Here is a 21,731-nt window from a genome sequence, read left to right as displayed (position 1 = left end):
AGGGAGAGCTTAGAGCTGGCTCCATCAGGATTCTGCTCCAGCATCAGTCACTAGGATTGACTGACACTGGGACCAGCTGAACCAGGAGGGGCAGTGGGTCCATGGATCGAGACTGGCTGGCACCTACCCCCCTAGATAGCACTGACCTGCCAGCAAGACAAGTTACTCTGATAGTTGCTTTAAAAAGTGAGTCCCCAGCCAGATCCCTTCTTGCTTGCTGGTGCTTCATTCAGAAAAGAATTATTGACCTCATTAGTAAACTAAAAAATGTCTGGAAACATTTAAAATAAAATTTTTTGGGATGAAAGGGAGGAGGAGAGTACCTGAGGCAATTATTATTTTGGTTTAAATTCTGCTCTGATGGCAAAGCATCTCAGAGAACTCTACCATGCTTGCCTGCTGCAGGGGGTTTTCAGTCATCAGGGTCTCATGAGGAAGGAAGGAGGAGAAAAGAATTCACTAGAAGAAAACAAAGCACAGTTGAGTGGGAATGGCACAACCACTGCTCCTAGAACCTGGGAACTCTGGGGATCTCTTGGCTGGTCACTCAGAGATGTTGCTCATTATAGCAGTGGAGTGAGCCAGTAAAGAGAAAAATAAATATTTAGCAGCAGCAAAGCTGAACACACTCATTTCACCCCAGAGTTGTACTGTAGCCTCCTTCTCAAGCCAGCAGAGAGTGTGATGAATGTAAAACCTGCCTGCACAGACCCCTCCTGAAGGGCATTATGCATGCACTGCACGGGGAAGGTATTTACATCTTTAAGCACTGATCATTGTCCAGCATGGTTTAGTTCCAGCAGATGAAACTCCCACAAAAACAGCTTCTGCTGGGTCTCACCAAAGAAGCCAGATAGTTTTGTGCCTGGCTGGGGAAAGCAACATTTGCCAGTGTGCTTTGCATGAACAAAGAGGGTCCAAAATGGGAGAAACTACAGCTTTCTGTGGGTGCTTCTCCTAGGGGGATCTTTAGTATCAAATGCCTGTAACTTGGAAATCCTTTCTTTTCTCCATCTGACAGTGAAATGAAACCCCACTGTGATATGAATAGGTGGGGCTGCTCCTGGACACCACATACCCCATATCATGCCTGCATGCAGGTGAAGGGATGTTGGTCATGGGACAGAACAACAGATTCCCTTCTCCCCCTTTTGTGTGTTTCATGCCCTGTTGGTTGTTAAAGAAATTCAGGTTTGACATGCATTAATTTGATATTCACACTACAGCTGCATGTGGGCTATGGTGGCAGCAGGGCTCAGGCTCTGTGGCTTTTGCCTTTTTTTCCCCATGGAACTGATATGAAGATTGACTTGAAGAGTTTCTTCTGGCAGAAGCCAGAGGATCACTGAGCACACACTGCAGCTTTTTGTGTTTAAAGGGAGCTCTGCTTCATGAAACCCACACTGAGAATTCACCGTTTAGAGAGGAGTATTAACAAGGGAATTTTATGTTTCTGAATCATACCCTGTATACTGTGGCTGTGCTGGGCTGGCCCTGGCTGGGTGGCAGCTCCATCACTCCCCTCAGCTGGGCAGGGGAGAGAAAACAGAGCAAAAGGCTCATGGACTAAGATAAGGGCAGTAATTGGGAGAGATAACAGGCAAAACACCCAGTAGACAATGTTAAAGAGCAGAATGGCTGTGGGGAGTTGTTGGTGTCCTAATTGTGGTGGAGGGATGAGTTGTGTGTCACTTGCCCACTTTCATTCTGTGTTACTTCGTTTTGATTTTGGTGTAAGAAATTTTTTCTGTTTATGTGAGTGAAGATTGTTTGATGAACGTGGATTTCAGAGGTAATTCTCAATGTTTTATGGAGGTGGGGGGTGGAATGTGTTGGGTCTGTGTGGCAATGTATTGTGGTGGGGGGATTACAGGAGTGGCTTCTGCCAGAAGGGGGAGTGGGGGAAGGTGACTTTGTGATTTGGTTTTATTTCTCATTATGCTGCTCTGATTTGATTGGTAATAAATTAAATTAATTTTTCCTCAAGTTGAGCCCATTTTGGTCATGATGATAATTGCTGAGTGATCTCCCTGTCCTTGTCTCAGCCCAGGAGCCTTTAGTTGTATTTTCTCTTCCCTGTGCAGCCAAGGAGGGGAGAGAGCATTGCTTCAGTGGGCACCCAGGGTCCAGACAGAGTCAACCCCACAAGACAATAACAGGTTTTTCATTTAGTAAAATATTAAAAGCATACAATAAGGCTGTACAGAGCTGAAAAATTATGTTTTTGTGGTATAGTCAAGGGAGTAAAAGAGGGAGAAAATATATTTCCATCTAGCATGACTTGAAATATGCATCCACTTCAGGTTTTGTTAACAATGTCCTTAATTTGCAGTGTGTCATAGGAGGGCAGCATTAGTTATTGTAATGCTGTATTTATGATGTTATCAGGAGCAGAGCTGCAATACAGTTTTCACCACAGAGCAGAACTCAGATTAGTGGGGATTTAACATGAAAGTTCAATAACAATAATTTAATATGTACTATGTGCAATCAGAATGATAGTTTTTCCCTTCAGCAGGAGATAATTGTGTTGGATCATTAAGCCCTGTTCTCCTATCCCGTTCCCCATTTAGAAAATAATTATACCTAGAGGTCCATATCATTCTGTGGTTTCATTCTATGCAGTTGCATTGGCTTTAATGTTGTGACACTGATTTATGGCAGGAAAGCATTGAGCCCAGCTGTCAAAGGCAGTATCTTTGTGTGGTCACAAAAGTTGTGGAAGAAATCATATCAGGATATCAAAGGTATCTACTGTATTTTCATATATTTTGGCAAAAATGGAAACTGAAGGGGTTGCAGGTAAATTGTATTTATTTTTTGGTCTTTGATTTCTAACTTCTGGTTCAGTGCCAAGTGTCAGAGACCAAAATTTCACTGATTTCTGGAACTTTTTCTGAGTTAATTTATTGCTCCTGATATGTACTGAATTGACAGCCTGCAAACTGAAGCCTTTTATTTAAGCGGATTTCAAGGTTCCCACACAGAGCCTGATTGTTTCCATTTTTGGGAAGAGATTCTGTCTCTTTGTCCCTTGTCCAGTCCCAGGCTTGCTGATGATGCTCAATAAATAATCATAAATAACAACAAAGTCCAGTGGGATCTGTGCAGCTGTCTTGGACAGGGATGGGGGTGAGACCCACCCTGTGTGTGTCCCAGTGCTGCTGCACCTCTCCTGGCTGCTCATCCTGCTCATTCTGCCATGGACCACCAGAGCAGCTGCTGGCCCATGCCTGGTCTGTCAGGACTCTGGAGCCTGCTCCCTTCTCCTTTTCTCTGACAGATTTAGGAATCTGATCTAAAAAGAAGGAGTTGCTTTCAGCCTGCTGCAAAAAGCTAATTTTTAGTCATCCCTTCTGGGGTCAGGCAGCTTATTCTACACCTGAAACTGGATGTTTTTAGATCACAGAGCTGCCACCACAGGTACTTGTCCAAGTACTTGGTATGAACTAAAGAAAGAAGGAATTGGAAGGTGGAAAATTTTTCAAGCTCAGTATGACCAAAAAAAAAAAAAAAAAAAAAAAAAAAAAAAAAAAAAAAAGAAAAAATTGGAGCTGTTAGAAGTCAGGAAAATTTCCCATCTGATTTCCATGCAGACTTAAGGATCAACCCTGGGCCTTGTGGGTGAGCCACTGCAAAAACACCAGGGAATACTCTGCTCCTGGGAGGTGTCAGCCCAAACATTGACACCTGGTGTCACCATAGGATGGTAGCACCTTGCAGGAAACACACACATCTTGCAGGGTTGGTCTGCAAAGTCTTTCCCCACCCAGTAAATTCTCTGGGTGTAGTCACTGGGTAGAGCAACAGCCAAGTGCCTCATATAGGGGACTAATGTTGGCATTGGACTGAGCTGTATGGCTTTGCTTTTAATACTAAAGTCAGGATGTGGGAGAAATGTGAAAAAGCTGAGCCAGGTTTTTGCCCTTTGAAGACAGGGAAAGGTCTGTGCAATAAGCTACCCTTTATACCAGGCTAAAAAGAAATAATTCTTTCCTATTGTTGTCAAATTGGCCCAAAGTCACTGTGAATATCACTGTGAATACATCTAGCTATTTCCAGTTGCCTTTAACTGAGCTAAATACTGAACATTTGAGTTCTTTATAAACACAAAATGAAATTATCAAGATTTTCCAGAAGGCTCACAATGCAGTATAAACAATTCAACTAAAGTAAAGCATTTATTACTAATCTCTGAAACACTGTAAAGATTATTTCCTTGTCTGAATCTACAGAATGCCACAGTATCTGTCTTCACAGGAACAATCCATTCCTGGCTCACAGGCACTTCTTATGGGAAGGCAAAGGGCTGTTCCTTACAGCATTCAAAATTAAGGGTATGCTGGTTCTGGGGATGGGGATTTGTGATAGCTGTTGGTATCTGTTGGTATCTTATTTATCAATGGCCAGAAGAACAGACATTAAACTTTAAAGTCCATTAGCAGGGCTTGGGCTCTTTGCTGAACTGGTTGACTCTGCTGCATTATTAGAGTTGGTGTTCTTCAGATAAAAAAAGGGCAATTTTTTTTAGTCACTTCAATTACATTTCTACCTGCAAAGAATTGCCTTGTTTCTCTATTAATGAAGTTCCAGATTACTTTTTCCTCATTTTCTCCCCTCTGTTCACTCAACCACCCACCCATTGCTCTGCCAGCTCAGCATACTTTTGATTAACAGGAAAAGATTTTATCTGTCTCTAATGTTAAGCTGGTCTGTCTCTTGGCCCTTGTGGGAATCTTGTGGGAATGAAAAAATTCAGTGGCATTACAAAAGGACCCGTGAAGACTCCTAATGTCATCCTGTTCAGCATTCTCCTTCTTAGTAAAACAAGCTTTAATATTCAGGACATTGAATAAGCTGTAGGGAGTGCCAAATTCTTGCTTGTATACTTGTTGCATTGCCAAAGTCTCTTTGGCTCTCCAGCAGGGATGCACAATAGTAGAAATGAGTAAAGTGAAATGCCAGATCCAGCTCTGATCAAACTCTGGAGGAGTTTTTATTTAGATTTGAACTTTCTCACACCCATTGCTATGCAATAGTTGCTGGTGCTTGGTGGTTTGCCACAGTGTGAATATCATATACTGGAATGTTTAGCTTTAGAGGATTACCTGGGAAAAAGCCTTTCCAGTTGTAGTGCTTTAAAAGGTCTGTTTCAACTCCATCTTCCCTCACCCCTCCTCCCTTGCCTTTTAACACCTGCATGTGAATATAATAAAGTGCAGATTGGAGCTGGTCATTTGCAGAGAAGGAAGAGCCCTGGTGTGGTAATTGAGATGTTACTGCCTGCCTCCATGGCACATATTAGCTGAATAAAACATGCAGTCAATAAAGTGAAACAAAACAATTAAACTAAGCCCTTTGGTGCTCTATTATAGGGTGTTATGCAACATAGAAACCTGCAGTCATAAAACTGAGAATGAGAGAAACCTTACACTTTCAAGAACAAAGGTATCCAAGCATCAAGTTGGAAAGAGCACTAAACTTCCACTCTCTCTGCACCTGGAAGCAGTTAGCTTTAAAGGCCATACTGGTTTATACTGTTCCCTTCCAATTTAAATAGGGCCTTCATGTGTTCTTGTTAGATGCTTATACAGAAACATGGTTTTAATTAAGGCATGCATTGATCCAAGTCCAAAAGATACATTTCTTTCAGAAGATAAATTCATTAGCCATAGGCATAAAAAGCTGGTGTTCTTACTGAGCTGATTCCAGCCTTGGGAACCATGTGCTGTATCCTTTCTAAATGTCTAGTGTGCCATGCAGCTCTGGTTTGCATGACATCAATCAAATATACTGTATCCTTAAGCCTCTTAGCATAGTTAGTTTTGAGAAATAAAGGCAAGCTGAAAGAAAATTAAGATGTATAAGCATGGGAGGACAGATGTTTTCAGCTGTCAGATTTCACTAGCATTTATCAGTAATTTATGTGTGATACTTAGCTATGGAAAATAAATCCTGATGAATAATTTATTAAAATATATGAGCAGTAAATTGCCTGGACACAGTAGCAAGTTTTCTGAATGTCTTTGTAGGTATTTATAGATTAAAGATATTTTTTCAACACTTGGGGTGTAAATGAGAAACCTCTCAGGGGCATGGTGTATTTCTCATCAGATGGGCATAGCTTGCTCTTTGGTCCTAGAAGTTGAAAAATGTGTAACATTTTCCACAGTTCTTAGTTTGTTAAAATTTATTCTCCCAGATATTGACCCATGTGTATTCTTGAAACATCTGGGGACTTATGGAATGCATAAAATCAAAAATGTTGCACAAATCAAAATGATTTTTATGACCATCTCTTTACAGTGGTAAATGATTAAAATGTTTATATAATTTACATAGTTCATGTAACCATTTGAAAAGAAAAGTTGCAAAACTGTAAGGTGAAAAATTACCAGAAGTCAGAAATCTGGAAAAATTATGCTTTCTGCCTTGCTCTCTCCCTCTTCCTCTTTCAGACAAAATTTCCTCTAATGTGTAATATAGAGATAGATGCTCAGTGGTGCACCATTTTCTGACAAATGCTCTGCTAAAGTCTGGCCTTTTTCCATGAACTCCTTAGGCTTGAAATGTTTTCAGGCAAATATATTCTTGACTACCTTCACTCACAGGAAAGGCCCCATCTGACTCCTGCCTTTGCTGCTGGATGTTTGTCATGGCTGTTCCATGCCAGCCCCATGGCAGATGTGCTTTGACACCAGTGAACTCTGGACATGGCACTGCGGGCTCAAACGTGGTCACTGCTGTGCCTTCTGCTTTCCATGGGGCTGCAGGACAGACCTCACTGGAGCGTTTAGAGGGGCTTGGCTGGTGATCAGAAGTGCTGCCTGCTGACATATATCTGTTCTTTGATTGTACTGTACTGAGCTAAAGAAGAGAGGGCTTTTCCACTTCATTGCGCCTCGTTACCCGCACCCCTTCTTAGCGTTGACTTAAATAGCCCACGTTGCTTCTGTGTCTTGCTCTGTATACAACTATTAAATACTTTGCATCTCACAAATCTGTGGAGTTTGAGCAGTTCAGCATCAAGATTTTGGCCCCTACACACTGAAGAGATAAACGAACCTCTGAGTATCTTTTCCCAGGTATCTGTGAACTCAGCTGTCACAGGGCTGGATAAATGTTTGAACCCAAACACTGAGTTGATCTATATAACATTGACTAATCCCATGACCTGAAACCTGGTGACATAAATTTTTCATGTCAATTACCTTGCTGTTTTATTTGATATTTTGGTTTTATGTTTTGAAGGACATTAAAGAAAAACTAAGCTTCTGTTTAGATATTTTCTGTGTTGCCCCTTTATTAATGCCCTTGCAGCTTTTTTATATTCATGTGACTCTTCATGCTTTTTTCCCTCTGAAAATTAGTATAGATACAAATACAGTACATACAGTGTACATTCATGCCCAGCATAGAACATGCAGTTAGCCAGTAAGGATGTAAATGAAGGTTACAGAAGGTGAACTAAAGGATACCATTTAAAATGTAAAATCAAATAATTTGAATAGTTTTCTGAGATTTATTTTTAAGAATTAAAGACACACAATTTACTGAATATTAGAGAAGGATTTTATAGACTAAATAATGGTTATTTGTGTACTTAAGTGCCAGCATGCAGATTTACTGTGGTGAACAGCAGCATTTCTTCCTTAGAGAAAAACATAGCCTTGGTCAACATCCTCCAGTAAAATAAGCATTTTTAAAGGACTGAAGTTACAGTATAATTTATAGTTATCATTTAAAGCACTGAATTTTCAGACCATTTCCCTCTGTTTTCTCACTGGTGAGGAATGCTCAAGGACCGTAATATCAGCATGTCTCCTATTACAAAGTTAAACGCCAGAAACATTTAACAAGGTGAAAGTTCTAAAATTAGCCCATTTTCTCCAGCCCACACATCACACACCTGTGGGAGAACGTGTACAGTATATTCTACACTTTCTTTCCTCATTATTAATCAAAACACTCTAACCTAGCATGCAAAACATGCATTGCCTATTTTCATTAAGTCAAGAGACCTATTAATTCCAGATGTAAGCCATTCCACTTATTCTTGAAGCTGGAAAGGGCTTTTTCCTCTACCCATGCCTGGCTTTCAGCACGTGATGCTGTTCTTCCACATTTCCTGGCTGCACAGGGCACCCTGAAGGTTTGTTGCTTTAGTTGTGCAGCCTGGTCAGAGGAAACTCAGAGAGAGTTCAAAGCTTTTAACTTACTCCAACATGCTTTCAAGATGTTTGGTCAATATCTTTGCCTACTTCAAATATACTACCTGAGTGGTGATAGCCCAGCTTGGGGCTAAAATCCTTTTGTTGTCAGTGACTATTTTCAAGACATACATGACATAACATGTATGTCATAACAAGCCTAGGAAAAAGAGAGGTTATTATTGCTATATGGTACTGGGTCTGTGTTACAGCTAGAAAGCATTTAGATGTTCACAAATGGAGAAGGGTGGAGAACCACTGGCTCAGATGATTTGCTTTTGAAGTGAGGATCATTTTAATCCTGAACCAATTTTGAGTGTTTGTGGATCTAGCTAATTTCTTAGAAAACATGTGTTTAATGATGTTTTTTTGCAGCTTTTTACCAAGACTGTTGGTGGGAATTTCTTTGTGAGTTAAGGTAATTTCCCAGAAATCACTGTGGCTGAAAGAGTTTGGGGTATAGGAGGTTTGTCTGTAGTAGTAACTAACAAAAATGACCACACTGCTTAGTGCACTGATGCTTTTTGTCACAATTAGTTTAAAAGTTTTTTCAAGCATTGATGTGCTGGAAGCAATGGATCCTTTAGTCAGTTAAGTATGGGTGGATTTGAATAAATGAATGCCAATTGTGTAGTAAAATGTCCATGGAAGAAGATTCTACCATAGTCCTTCTGACTCAAGAGGAAGAGAGAATGCTGGTCTTTTGTGAAATGGGCACTGAGTGTGCTTTGGAGTGCTCAGAAAAACTTCCTAACTCTGCTGGTACATGACTAAGCAGCAGTGCACTGTAAATATATGACTGCTGCTACTGGAATTTTATACCTGTGTTGATCTGCACAACAGGAATAACTGATTTTGATCCTGACATTGAAAAAGGGACACAGAATTTGGAATATATGGATAAACTCACAAACAGCTGGTCTTGGGTATAAATTTTTACAGGAGGGTTTTTCAGGTCAGGGATTGCTGCTTTGATGTGTGTTGGAGTTGTGAGGAGCACTAAGGGGTGGCAATCTGTGCCTGGGGCTCCTGAGTGCCATGCTAAGACAAACAACTGCTAAATTGCCCTTGCTGCTGCTAGGTTTGTGATATATCTGAGTACATAAGTGTTTATAAAAATTATTTACTCCATATCTTTGCTCTCCTTGTATTTCAGGAGAGTACTTACACAAGACAGAGAGGTAGGTTTGTGAACAACCAAGTGGAATAAAATTGTCACTGGGTTGCTGGTAGAATTTGAAGTTAAAGTGCTGTGTAAAATCTTTTCCCTGTTTTTTTTTAAGAATTTTTTTAAACCAGTGTGTTTAAAGCATAAGTACAAATCAAGTTGAAAATGATTATTTTTGTCAGAAACATGCTGGAAAATAGAAAATTAGAGACTGATGAGTCACATTATTCTTAGTTACAGACCCAGAGTATGAAGTTGGGAATGGACTTTTGCCATTGCATCTACGAAGACCTTTGAATTTTTTTAAGTGTTTCATTTGGCACACTGAAGTACAACTAATATAGGAAAACAATTTTTTTTCAAGTATACTCTATACATAGTTTGGAGATAGTAATCTACAAATATTCCCAATAAGAACTTCAGTTGTGTTGCTTTGGGCCTCATAAAAAGTGAGGATTTTATAGCATTTTCCAGCTATCTGCTCTCCAGTGGACCTTAAATGCAAAGACTAGAAAAAAAGCACCTCTCTTGAAAAGTTATGTGTTGCCATTGAAGCACTGAGTGTTAATAAATTAAAACAAACATTCTTTGTAGAGTTTATGATTTGATTGCTTTCAAAGATGGAGCGTGGTGCTTGCAATAGGACCTTTTTATTTTTTTTAACTTGCATGGCTTGCAATGAAAAAAGGCATCATGTTACTCATGTATAAAAGGAGAGGGGAGATAATAGGCTAACATTTCCCCCTGTGTTACTGTAACAGTGTAAATTGGGAAAATCCAAGCTGTTGTTCATTAGGAGCCTTTCTTGCTACAGGCTGTCACTGAACATTCCCATCTAGTGGTGCCTGTGAACAGTGGGATTAAAAACAAACAATGAGATGAGAAGGAGGTCGAGGATGATGAAGATGTCTTGGGAGCAGATTCCATCTGCATGGTGCTCTTGAAGAGCCGTGGAGCACATACAGTGTATGAGCATGTTAAAGTGCCTCAGGAAACTGGCTTGCTGATGGCTGCATGAGCTGCACAAAGGTCTGCAGGGCCCAGGCACTGTGCCCCTGCACAGCTGGTGCTGGATGCCAGTGCTCAGAAATCTTCATGCTACTTTTGAGCAGCAAGCAAGTCTCTACTTTGAATATGAATGAGTGAAGTCAACTGCCCCCTAATTTATACACATTGCCAGAGACTGTCCCAGGGTTTGGAATTAAATACTCCAGCACAAATCTCTTTAAACCTCTCCTAAATAAGAAATTATGCTAAAGCTCTTTAGTAAGGAGGTTCTCCCCCCTGTTGAAATAAAAATCAATTATGTTTGCTCTGCTGTGAACAATGTCACTCCATAGCCTTGCTTTCTAATTGGGTAATGCCTTAATGACCTGCTGGGAGCCTGTGATGCATTGCTTTGGACCCTCTCTGCAGGCTCTTAGACTACCAGTCAGATGTCAATGAAGCTTGGCTCAATAGGGGTTCTTTTTCTAAAATTCCATTATTCATCAGGGTTTATGCACTAAAATGATCACAAAATAAAACCTTCACATCAAGCAGAGTTAAATAGAATTATGGACGCTTTACCTCATTGTTAGACTTTGAGATTGTCACCGGATTAAAATTAGGTTCTTTTTTATTTGTTAAATTTGATGAAAACATTTTCTCGGTTTTGGGTTTTTCTATTAAGAAGCATTGAAAGAAGCAACTTTAAAGGTAGTGGATTCTTTTTAAATAAGGAGGTGTATGTGTATTTTAAATAAGTCTTATCTGTTCCTGTTTATTTTAAACCGTGAAACAAATATTTTAAAAAGTCTAATTCACTATGAGTGAGTGATAAGTATCAAACCATTTACTTCATTTAATAGCTGTGTTGAATCATTCTGGTTTTCTATCAGAACTGGGATAAATAAGACTTTAAAAATCTTATGTTTGCTTTATATTTTCTTCCCAACATCTAATGGAGACCAGTAAAGCAGAATTTCAAAAACTGCTATTACAAAGCTGGTGTTAGAAGAGGAGAACAGCTGGTTCTGGAGGACTCTTCCAGAACATTCCTTTGCCTGGAGAAGATGCTTGCTTTCCATGATGACAGCCTGGAGCTACACAGCTGTAAGAAAGGTAAAATTAAGCTGGGAAAGCATCTTTCCTATTAAATATGTCCACATATACACCCATGGATGTGTATGCAATTTGAAAATAAAAGCAAATGACATTTGATAATTTTTGTAGTAGCCTCAAGGAAAGTTTTATAGCTATTTAAACACAAATCTGTTATGCAGTGACAAATTAGGAGTTACCAGGGCAACTGCAGGTAAGGATTTATTCATATTACCTCTGGAACACATCCACGTTCCTAACATGACTGGCTGATGTGTTGTGTGCAATACATGCATTTCCAAATTAGTAAGGAAGTCATTCATATTGTTACCATAAAACTGCATCTTTCCCTCAAGTTTAAAGGCTACTGAAATGTACAAAAATACCATGAGAAATAAGTAAAATGTATAAATAAGTGAACATTGTAATATGCTTTACTTTTTAAGGTCTGCATCTTCTGGAAAATTCTCTTATTTTCAAGCTTTAACCTTCTGGTTTTAAAACAAGGCCAGAATTAGAATCTCTTAGGATCTGCATCAGTGAGATATTAATTTTTCATCAGAACCCTCCCTCTTCAGAAGGACACGAGATTTTCTGCAGACGCTTCATCTTCATCTCTCACACCAAACTCACATTTTGAACAATCCAGTTCTTTCTGTCAGAGCCTCCATGTCCTTGTCTCCTGGTTAATACCATCACCTTTACTTTTACAATTTTTAATGCTGTACTTTGTGCACTTGTCTAGCATATAGGCACATTCTACCATTTGCAACCTATCAGTTGTAACATATAGGATCATCTCATCTTACTGATTTTCTGTCAGACAGAGGGAAAACAAATTGATGTTTCCTTCCACACATGAAGGAGATTGACACAATTGTTTTCCTAAAACCTTGGAAAGCTGCATAAAACTGTGATCCCAGTCATTCAGACAATACATCTTACTCCAGTATTTTAAATTTTTTTTCATGTTTGTGAAGGTTTCATCAACATCTGCATCTCTTCAGTTATGAACTATCTAATGAGATGTAATGCTGAGTTTCCTGCAAGCAATTTCTTAAAAAGCCCCTTTTCTCCTCTGCTTTTCATTGTTTAAACAATCTGCCAAAAATGCTGCATTAAATTGTCTCCAGGGATAAACACCCACCACTGACTACATAGGGTTTTCTTACCCAGCTCTGGTCCATCTCTACTCCTAGCTGATAGAAATCTCAGAAGTTTTCAGTTTCCTAACATGAAAAGCCTGTAATCCTCACATGATGGATTGCACTTTGTCAAGAAAAAATTGTATTTGGAATAATTGGAGTCTTCATAGTTTAGTATTGATCAATTACTTAATCTGAGAGCATTAGCTGGAGATTTGGAATTCTACAGGCTCACCAAAGGTTGTTTTTAGGAATTTAGAGAGGCTTGTTATGGGTTCAGCCCTCGTGTTTGATCTGTAAATGCTAAAAAGCTGCTGTTTTATAACACCATGGCCCCACCCCTATCATGCAAGAACCATTCTCTGCACATCTAATCCTAATCAGTAAAGTAAATAAACTTGAACTTGGAATACTCTCAAGACCACTTGCTCATGTTTTCATGCACACTTAGGAAAGAACCCAGGTTTCTCCTGGCTGATATTAAAGCCTTAGCTGGAATACTCCTTCCCAAACTGGGGCTCCCTCCAGTACACACTGGAGGATTGCAGGACTCTGGAAGGTGACATGACCCTCCACAGGAACCTAAAAACTCTTCTAGCCCTGCCACACAGAACTGCAAAACTCATTAAATCACTTTATTCATAACCCTTCTGGAAGTATCTTTATCATTTTCCTTTTCTCTTCCCCCCACCCCCCTGCCCCAAATATCTCTTTGGTCATTGCCCTTAAACAGTCACATTTTAATGTTTTGTCATGCACAACATGAAAAAAGCCTGACTTCTGTTTGAAATGGCTCAAACTAACTACAAAAATCACTATACAGATTATATGATTCCCTGATATTGGGCTACAGTTTTAATTATTATAAAAAATGAGTGAGTCACCCCACAGCACAGACCTATCTGCTCCCCAGGGAATTAAGGATTACATTTAATTTTAATTTGCCCGAATTTTATGGGAGGCTACTCTCTTGCTAATGGTTGAAGTAACAGCAGCTATTTGACAATGCCAGGCTTAAGACTGTTTTGACATAGGCAGATTTTGGCTTCCTTCAATGCTTCTGGGTGTTGTTTCTTTTAAATGTCAAAAAATGTCTTTTTAATGCCTGAGAATTTATATTTTGCAACAGTAAAACTCTGAGGGAGATCAGTATTTTAGATTTTTCTAAGCTTGTTCAGTACTGAATTTTTTAAAATAGTACTTAAATAATATCTAGGCTTGGTGCTGTCTTCTTTGCAAGGAGATGGGTCACCATGAAGGACCAGATGCTTAACTTACCCTGAATGAAGAAAAAAGTTATGGCTGAGACAGCTTCTTGCCTACCTGTGGAGCACTCCTTAGAAGTTTCCAAAGAAAATAAAAAAGTTTAAATGAGAAAATCTGTTAAATTCTAATTTAATTTTACATATTCTCTATTTCTGTCTTTCAGCATAGGTTTTGACTCTTCCATTTACCAAAGACAAGAGGTGAGATCTACCAAAATAAAAGAACTGTTGTGGATTTTCAGCATTTACATGGCTTCCATCACTTCAGTCCTACAGGCTGTGAAATAGTAAAGTGTCCTCAAGTGGCAGCTTCTTCTCTTCTAGCAGGAAGGTTGGAGCAGATGATCCACTGTGGTCCCTTCCAACCTCACCCACTCTGTGGTTCTGTCATCAATTTTTACATGTTTAAAATGTAAAAGAAAATGGGGTTTATCTCTTTAGTAGTATGAGGCTTTCATGATTTCCATGCTGAGCCATAATCAAACTCCTTGTCTTTCTGAACTGCCAGAGGTTGTTTTCTCTTCAGCCTGGCTGCTGCACTTTGCTCCCCTCTGATGTCCTGGGGGTTCCCAGGGCCCCTGTGAGCATCAGGGCTGTGCTACAGAAATACCCACCATGTTGTGTCCCATTAGGTCTAGAACAAAATTTTGGGGTGTAGCTAAAAAGTCTGTGATGTCTTATCCATTGATCTCAGATTGATATCAGGATTTCAGCTGATAATTTTGCAGACTTCTGCAAACTTCTCTAATGTCTTAAAAACATAATCTTCCTTTTGTGTTAGACTGGGATGTGATAGAAATATTTTGGCTTGACTGACAACTTCTTTTCATCTTTACTCTTCTTTGCTCACAGAAATGTTGACATTATTAGCATATGGCTCCAAAGGATTTTATTAAGTTTTCAATTAGTGGATTTGTAATGAATAGTTTACATGTGACATCACATTTTTTCCAGGCCAAGACACTACTATGTGAGGTCATATTAAATATCCCAAGTTGAATTCATAGTTACCATAGTTAACTCTTAAAAGAACATTATAGGAAAAGAACACTTTCCCATTTGAGTGCTGGCATTTTCTGTATCTCAGCCACAGTATTTGGTTTTGCAATCTCTCTACCAAGAAAAACTTGTGTTGATATGTTTGCTGCAAGGTGGTTTTCTATGAAAATATTATCTAATATTAAAAAAGCACTCTAGAAGTGACTGGGATGTCTCTGTACTAATACAGAAGATATCAATTCCTGCCTTGACCAAGCAACTATTGTGAAAAATGGAAGTTCAGTGATTTCAAAGCTTTCTGCTGTGTCCTTCCTGTTTCCTTTCAGTTTATCTGTAAATGGGTTTCTTTTATTGCTTTTAATTTCAGGAACTGTTTGTGATTTGATGGCATTTTCTGATGTTCACCATGAGATATCCTATGCTATGGCTACATTAAGCCATAAATCAGTGTGGTAGTTGAAGGTCAGTCGATTAAAGAAGTTTGTGCTGAGGCTTCTGCATCCACACAACATTTTCTTTGAAGATATTTCTTAAGAATAAATTCAGTCTGGTATCCTGAACTAAATGTCTACATCCCAAGCATGGTGTGTAGCTGTCCCAAGAAACAGCTATTGGTTCAAATCCTTATGATTAACACTTGAAAATGAAATTCCAGTTCAGTTCTCTGGATAAAAGTTTTTCAAATAAGATGATTTTGCTGGGAAATTAAAAGATTAAAAGGGTTAAATTTGGAGAATTATTTAAGCCAAAATATAGAATTAGAATGATATTTTAACATATAAAAATATTTTATTTTAGAGATGGAAACTTCCAAAAAATATACCAGAATATTTCACCCTGGGTTGAAAGATGTGTCTGACCTCCTTTGTTTAGATTTGGTTCTGGTTGTTTTATTTGTTATTTTTGAATTCTTCTAAACAGCCAGCAGCTTCTGTTTCAGATAACTTTTTTCCTGATTTCTTTTTTTTCTAACCCCCAAAATAGAAAAATCAATTAATTCACTTGCTGTTTCTCATACATTTAATTAATTTCTGATGTCAGATCTTAAATTCTAATATTTACCAGGATAAGGCTGCATCAAAACTCTCTGTAAAGGAGTTTTGGTAAATCAGAGCACTACATAAATAGAAGGAATAAAGCCCAGACCATAACTGATTCACAGTTCTCATTACCAGCAGATGCTGCTATATTTTAAAAGGATTCTTGTGCTCTGCTTATGCTTCCAGCCCAAACCAAGAATTTCAGACACTTGACAAACATGAAGTGAAAGTGAATGCTCTTGCTCCATCTGAACCAGTTCCCCAGTTACTGGAAAGGAGAACCTGGTGGGGTCACTCTGGTCCTGCACGGGCAGAGCCTGGGGGAGCCCAGGGCTCTGCTGGAGGAGCTTGGGTGGAACAGAGGAACCCCCATCCCTGGCTGTTTGCTGCCCCTTCCTGCCTTTGTGGGACTCTCTTTCTCTACAAGGCCTTTAGAGGGCAAACTGTCTCATTAAGAAATGCCACCTAAATTATTCTTACTTTTAACCCAATAACTAACCACTCATCTGCAATGCAGACTTTTCTGTCTAATCACACAATATCACCCAAACCCATGACGAAGAAGGTGAAGAAGGACAAACCTTCACCCTAAAACCTCAATTTTTCTTTATATATATTACTATATTCTAAAACTTTAACTTTTCCACCATGGGATGTTACACACTTCTATTCAAACTACACACCCATGATCCCATTTCTATCATTCCATTTTGGAAGCCTTCTCAGGTCAAAAGCAGTGCTCTCCTGGGGTCAGTGCCTGTCAGCACAGACAGTCCAAAATTCTCAGTGACCAGGACTCCAAAATCTTGGCCCTGCCAGGAGGGACTCCTCTGTTGCCTGAGGCTCAGGCTTGTGTCCAAGTGCATCCCATTTTCCTTGGCAGCTTCTGCTAAAATGTCAGTTCTAAGAAAAACTGATCTGCTCCTGCTGCATGGCTCTGGAGGTGGACACAGGCAGGGCTCAGCTGCTGGTGGCCTTCTCAGGAGTCTGTCTGGCAGAGCTTGGATATTGGCAGCCTTAATTCAAGCATATGAGTGGTTCTTTTTGCATCTGCAGTCTCTCTTTTGGTATGTATTCTGGAAAAGTTAATTTGTAATTTGCTGTACAATGTATTGGAATATTTAATGAGGAGAAGCTCCTATTTACTGTACAAAGTATTGGAATATTTAACAAGGAGCAGCTCCTATTTACTGTACAAAGTATTGGAATATTTAACAAGGAGCAGCTCCTATGCTGTTAACTTGCAGTCCCTGAACTGGAAATCAATCTAAAAGCTAATTCTCCCTGCTCCTTTAATATCTTCTACACTGAGAACAAGCTCCATCGTTAGAGGATATTGAAGTGCTTTGCCAGGGGGATGCTTCCTTTCTGAGGTATTACACAGATTCAGGTTTGAGAAGGTTGACTGATTTGTCCAATATCACAGTTTGTTGGCAAAATTTAGCTCCCAACCCTAGGTCCAACTGATAGTCCTTGCTATCTCTCTCAGGGATTAGTTGATTTAAGCAAAGTGTCATAAAGCTGCATTATTTGAATGAGCTAATAATTCTGAACCACCCTGGAGTAGCTGGCAAATCTGCAGCAAAGAAAGAAGCAGAGGAAAAACAGTTGTCACAATTTTACATCTGAATGGAGACAGGGCAAACTGCACCAAGCTGATGAAATGGCTAAAATGGTCCTACAGCAGATTTTCACTTGCAATCCTGTTTGACATAATCAGTGCTCCTGGATTTTGTGGGAGCTGTTCCTGGATTCCATCTGCCTACAGGGAGACAGAAATGCTCTGCCCTAGGGAGAACAATTGAGGGGAAAAAAGTGTTTCTTAAAATCCACAGTAAAAACCTCCCTGCTTTATCCAGAGCTCATTAGAGAGTTTAAAGAAAACTCAATGTCATGTTTAAATGCTTTTCCTCCTTCAGTTTTATAGATGGTTAAATGGCACACAGGTTGTGCTGTCACAGCAATCAAAAGCTGAGAAAGGAGGTTAAAAGACCCCAGGGATCCTTCACATTAATTACTACCACTGTCAGTTGGTGTGAAACCATGTTTGGGCCTTTTAGAAAGGAAGAGTGTAATTTGTGCTTTCAGTTAGGGCTGAAACAAATGCTGCAGATACTGATGGTATATACTCACGTGTAAAAATGACTGATTTGTTTCCAATGAATTCTTGTAGTTAATCTGGAAAAAGTTTATGGGAAACCCCCTCACCATACCCCAATAACTCCAACTGAATTTTAGCAACCTGAATTGGCAGTCTGTAAAACTGGCTTGAATTAATTGGAAGCCTAATCCACGGAAATTAGCTAAAAAATGCATTATTCACTCCAGTGTAGCAGCAGGGAGGAGAAATGAAAGAAGCAGAGAGGAAAAGCAGAAGCAGCACCTAAGGCAAAGGGCTGTCATTTGAATTTCATAATCGAGGGTGAGACAAAGACACCTCTTTGTCCAAGCAAACTACCTTCTGAAAGGGGAAATCTGAAGGAAACACAGGACTATGCAGTCTGAGCTTTGGGGCTGGTGGGACTCTGCATCTCCCATCATTTATAGTGGTGCACAAGAACAACCAAAGTGAAATGAAGTTTCTATAGCACAGTCTATGGGTTGCATTTGCCACTCAATTGCAGTCTAGTGTAGTCAGCCTGCTGAGAGAGAGACACACAAAATAAAAACTGTGGGGTGCACCACAGCAGCAGAAAGACTGGTTTGAAATCCCTTTGCACACCTGCATCACGCCCCATGTGATGGCAAACCAAGAGAGATCTTACATGCAAATTACACCTGAGTGTGTGCAGAGAAATGGCAAAGACTGAAAATAGAGGAAATTTCTAAAGTACATAATGGCAATTATCTTGACAATTGGCAATTATATGGTACTACCTAGTATCTCAGAAGGCCAGAGGAGTTTGAGGCTGTTTCAGTGAATGGCCCAGGCCCTGAGCAGGACAGTGCTGCTAGCCTGGCACAGCAGGTGGGAGAATGGCTGGCTGCAGGCTGGGACAGCTGGACTCATCCTTGGGCTGAGACAAGCACCAGGGCTGAGTGCAGGAAGGGGACTGGACCATGCTGCAGGGCAGGGAGGAAAGGGTTAACCCTTTTGGCAGCAGTGAATTGTTAGATCAGCCCAGCAGCCACTTGAATCCCCATCCTGACATGCCCTACCCTTGTATTTTGCTTGGTTGTGTTGTGCTGGTCCCAAAGTCTGTTGGTGCTGTTGTACAGTGCTCAAGCTTCCCTAAAAGATGCCCTTGAGGCTGCCCCAGGAAGGTGCATGCTTTGCCTAGGAGAGTCTGGCACATAGATCCATGATTATCTCAGGAATCCAGTGTGTCAATAAAGGGAAATCTTACTTAGAGACAGGAAAACCAAGAACAGAGTGGTTCACAGAAACACAGAGTCTGACTTTCACACTTCTCAGCAGCAGCACAGAGAAGGTTAAAACATGGCGCTGGCTTATTATTTTTAATTAGTATTGCACCCCAACACACTATGACCTGCTTTTTGCTTTGCCATATATGTGTTTTATGATGTGTAAGCTGTCAGTGTCTGTTTCTGTCATCTATAAATTGTCTATATGTTGGTGCTGCAGGGCTATACACAGCTGTGGGGAGCAGCAGGAGGAGGCTGTGCTGCCTCCCAAATCCTCCCTACTGCAGTTTGTAATTCCCTTGTGAAGCTGCTTCTCTACCTACCTAGGCCCCCCTCACAGGGGGCACCTGGAGGTTAATTAGTTGATGTTTGAGAACCACTTTAATATCTTTGGATGAAAGTGCAACTGAATATAAAATGATTAAATCAAATTTTGGGTTGGTGTAATCCTCATAGAAGTGAGGAAAGATTATCACAGCTGATATCTACTTCCATGCTGACCCTCACACACAGGTGAGGCACCTTTTGCATTGCTCATGGGGAGCAGAGGGCAATTTCACACAGCTTTAACTATTTGCCTCTTGCACTATTTAACTCTTGCTGGGCTCTTTGGGAGAACATGGCTGCTGCAGAAAGGCTTGAAGAGGGGTCCAGAGCTGCTGCTCATCAGGTATTTGTGTGCCAAGGATGGAGCAAGTGGGGAGTGGGTTGGTGTAGTCTCTGCCCCTTCTCTGGGTGCTAGGTAAAGAATGAGTTGGGTCTGCACTGGGGTACAACCTATAGATCTTGTTCTCTGAAACACTGAGTGACTCCTTTTTGCCCTGGGAAAGGTGAGTCCTTGAGCTATAGAAATAAAAGGACTTTTGGCAATTGTGCCCAAAATATGGTGTAAAGGGATGAGCTGTGAGAGTTCTCTGGGCCTTCTTGAAATTTAAAATTCCTTTGCTGTGGAAACTCTGTAATCAAAGAGCATATTTGCATAGAAAAATAATGTATGGGTAATGATCTGAGAAGCTGGTCATGTGTCTGGTTACTCTGTAATTTCTTCTCTAATTTGCAAATTGTTTTTGACTGGCAAGCAATTGCAGAGATGAATCTCTTTGTCATTCTTTACCTTGACAGTTTAAAGATTTCCTTTCTGTTACTATATTTGTCCCTTAAAAACAAAGCAATGATGATTTTCAGGAAGGAAAAGGAGAAATTAATACTACTGTGGTGCTAACTCTCCATTTCTACCATATTAAAAGTCCTATTGTGTCTGTAGTATTAAGATTTAGGAAAGCAAAAGGAGCAGCTTTATCAACCACCTGGATATGATTTTGTTATTAGCAGATACAGTTGTATCCTGGTTCTTCTGATCAAAAAGCCAAACTCTAATGTCTAATTAGTCCATGTTTGACTGCTACAACCTATGAGTTGTGTGTCAGCTTTGTAGGTGACATAACTCTTGGATATTTTTCAGCTATCTAGATCCATTTGCTAAGGCAAGATTGAAATTGTGTTTTGTTTTTGCTTGTTGGCTTGGTTTATTTTTTTTTGTTTTGTTTTTTTTTTTGTTTTTTTTTTTTTTGTTTTTTTAATTGCTTAATGTGCTTGGGCAAAGGAAGAACAGATTTTTGGGTGCCTTTCTGGTTATATGTTGTAATTAGGAAAGCCTTTGCTATCTCCCAGAAGCAGCCTGGAGTGTGTGGCATTTGTACTCTGATTCCATGAGAAGACACGTGCCAGATTCTGTACTTGTCACTTGGTTTAAACTTGCATAACTGAAGCTTTGTGTAGAACTTCCCATTCCAAGGGAAAATGACACCTTGATAGGATTTAATGGGTTGTGTACCTACAAGAGCAATACAGCTCACAAAATGCTTGGTCTGCTGAACTGCTTGTCCTGTAAATGCAGTGGTAAAAGCTCTGCTGCTCCTCCTTTCCTAAGCACGGCCAGGACCTGCAACTCATTTTCACAGTGAACGGTGACATTATACAAGGATGGAAATGTGTAATTGTGTTGGATTGCAATTTTGGAAGGTCTAATTGTGATCCCAGGACTTTTGCATTAGTTTTATTTATTTGAAGGCTATAAGTCACTTCTCTGGTTCAGGATCAGATCCTAATTCCTAAAACAGTGGGCTCAGCATGGCACTTGGAGCTATGCCACCGTCTTGCTGAGATGGTTTGAAGCTTTGCTGGACAGCAAGATTGGCTCTTGATGTTAAGCTAAATGAGTGGTTCATTTACTTATATCTGTGTTGATAGCTAGAATCTGGAGTTTTGGGGCAGATTCTCTCTCTTTCCAGGAGTTTTCCAGCCATCAGCATCTGGTGCTTAGGGCTGGGGAGTAAGGCAGGGGGTGGTGGTGGTGTGCCCCAGCTGTGCTGCTCTGTGCTCTGGATGTCCCTCTCACTGCAGAGATGGGTGGCCTGGGGAAAAAACAGAGCATCATGCACTGGACAAATAAAAAG

At 40.1% G+C, this 21,731-nt stretch overlaps 1 long non-coding RNA gene across 1 annotated transcript; it reads left to right on the top strand.

Annotated features, from left to right (window-relative positions):
* Nucleotides 1-11,419: 11,419 nt before the first annotated feature.
* On the top strand, nt 11,420-15,378 carry LOC306808050. The gene is made up of 2 exons (XR_013775890.1): nt 11,420-11,481; nt 15,237-15,378. It is a non-coding gene; the product is annotated as an uncharacterized lncRNA (long non-coding RNA).
* Nucleotides 15,379-21,731: the final 6,353 nt, after the last annotated feature.

The sequence above is a fragment of the Erithacus rubecula genome (genome assembly GCF_903797595.1).
Source record: "Erithacus rubecula genome assembly, chromosome: 14".
NCBI classification, from domain to species: Eukaryota; Metazoa; Chordata; class Aves; order Passeriformes; family Muscicapidae; genus Erithacus; species Erithacus rubecula.
The sequence above is the reverse complement of the archived record's forward strand: the minus strand, read 5'-3'. Positions and strand labels throughout refer to the sequence as shown.